We start from the raw sequence: 2812 nt of genomic DNA on the forward strand, positions 1-2812 counted from the left end.
CCACTAGAGGAGGCATTCTAGTATCTTCTGCAGAGCCCGGAGGAGGAGATGAGGGCTCATGCAGATAAGTCCCAAGCGCCAATGGAAGGCGCGTGGGTGACGCGCAGTTCAAGGAGTCATATGCACCAGCATAGCAAGTTAAAGTTGCGGGAGAAGTTGGTATAGAGAGAAAATCATCATGTGCAGAACTCGTAGGAGTAGTCGTAGAAGAGCGAGCAACACAATGTGCACAAGTCACCAGAACACAAAGTTGTCTCATGCAACCTTGCCTTTAGTCACTGTCGCACCACTTTCGATCCAGCAACAACAGATCAAAGCCACCATGTAGCACTTGCCAACAGTAGGCATGACTTGACGTCTTCGTATGAGAGGTTGTGCGTAGCACCCACCGGTGACTTCACTGTTGACGACACGCATGACTTGACACCTTCGAAAGAGACGCATGTGTCACCCGTCGAGCCGCATCGAACCCAATATGTTGGTGGAGGGGGCGTCCCATACTGCCGCCAGCTTCATAGAGGTCGTCCCCACCTCAAGACCTAGCTTTTGCATCGTCCGCACGACCACGGTGGCTACCGTCGTCGAAGAACCAGGACTGCCATCCCAAATGTCAAACTCCTGCGCGTCCATCGAATGACGTCGCAACGAGCAGACATCGACCAGATCCGCCGCCCCACCATCCTGCCACGTTAGTAGCATAACAAGCCACCATCATCCCGTTGCAAGCTGCTGCCAAGCATGCTTCGTAGGCCCATCAGCCAGAGGAACCGAGCCGAAAAGGCGCCGGCACCACTGCGGGGCAAGTGCCATCTGCCCTCGCAGTTGTGGCAGCGTGGCCATTTCCAAGAGACTTTTTACGGCATCGTACTAGTGGGTAGTATATAACTGATCCAATGATCATTATTGATCCCTTTTTTTTTTCTCCCTAGGACATTTTGGTAACTAGATGATACCCCGCGTATTGCTGCCGAAATTTTGGTATGTCACATTTGCAAGTGGTAGAAGTTGTACTAATGAAATTTTTCTTGATTAAAAATGAAGGTGATCTCTCTAGCGATAAACTAATTCTGAATTTAGGCAACATAATTACTAATTTTAGGTAGAATCTGTAGTGTAGTTTGTAAGAAGCTGCATGCGTTGTTGATGATGTAGCGTGTTAGGTCGTCTCATAAGGAACTATATAGGTTAAGAAATCAGATTTGCGAACTAATTTGATAGTCTCAGCGTAGATAAATATAGTAATCCTTTCCAACTGATCCTGCATCTTAAAAATCAAGAACCATTCTGGAGCTGTAGGAATAAGGAACAAACTCGTACATAGGAACAAACTCGTGCATTCTATTGGCACATCAAAAGCAGTAGATATATACCTCCGTTTCTAAATATAAGTCTTTTTAGACATTCTAAATGTACTACAACATACGGATGTATGTAGACATATTTTATAGTGTAGATTCACTTATTTTGCTTCGTATGTAGTTATTTGTTGGAATCTCTAAAAAGACTTATATTTGGGAACGGAGGAAGTAGGACATATTCTTTGCCATGCATCTATTTCACTTGATGATGTCATCATGAAGATTACGCCACTACAGTACTACGTGCTTCATATAATTAGTGAAAATCATGGATTTTAGGGTCAGAAGTCGTTGGCCTCATGCATGGACATGGTTTTTTCATGCATAAAGTTTCTTTTGCCTCCACGCTGCACCCTGATACAAAACGCTTATGCACATGTGGGTGTTTCATCTATCTTTTGGAAATAGCATCAGAATATATCCGAGGAAATATCATCAACCGGATAGTAAAGAACTCCATTGGTGCGTCGAGACAACACTGAAAGCTGCAAGAAGAATTTTTCCGTATCAGCCAATACAGCCAGAACGGAAATAACCCTGAGGCTCAAGAAGAGCCCAACTTTGAATTAACAAAGCCATCAACCGGCCAGGGATTACACAAGGCCACCAATACAACCAACTAAAATCAGAAAAGAAAACAAACTGCAGGTACACGATGATGCCGAAGCAGCTTACAAGCATCAAAGACTACACGCCCTATAGAAGTAAACAGAATAAGCACTATCATGTAGTCGACGGAGTCCTCCAAGAACTTTAGTCAGTAGGACAAACAGAGGGAAACTTCGGGCGGAGCCATTGCCCAACGTCGATGAACCGAGCCCTCATCTACCCTGGAAGGTGCACATCGAAACCAGGCCGCTCCTCTCCAAATCCGGAGGGGACCCCTGCCCCTCGCCTTGGCTCGAAAGGCGCCGGGCCACTTGAAGATGGAATTGCCCTCCCTAGAGCAAGGAAAGGGCATGATTCTGGGCACCAAGGGAGATACTCAGCTCGACATGCCGCTGCACGAAGGGTACCAGAAGAAAGTCCACACCGCAGCCCACTGATACAAGCACGAAGAGGAAAAACTGCACAAGGGAGCTGTCACTGAACAAACAAACAACAAGGAGAAAATGGAGCATCCATAAATGGAATCAGATAAACCCGCAAAATCAGCTCCGTGACCTTGCAACCGCATCTGGTTGCTGCCAATACAAAGGAGAGGATCCCTATCCCCTCCCTGCCCAAGGCAGAGACGTTGAGCAAGCAAGCACAGATCGGCCAACGGCCAAATCGAGAGGACAACAGACCGACACTAATTAAGAGACAAAGCATCATGCTCCAAATCCCTCGCCGAAGACGCACCCACCCAGCCACCACCGCCCAGCACCACTCTCCCACCTTGCCCAAGCCGGCACCTTCAAGAAGGAGGCGGCGCACGCCGCGCCGTTGTCGACTTGTCTCGGAAAGACATG

Source organism: Triticum dicoccoides, chromosome 5B (assembly GCF_002162155.2).
Source record: "Triticum dicoccoides isolate Atlit2015 ecotype Zavitan chromosome 5B, WEW_v2.0, whole genome shotgun sequence".
Lineage (NCBI taxonomy): Eukaryota > Viridiplantae > Streptophyta > Magnoliopsida > Poales > Poaceae > Triticum > Triticum dicoccoides.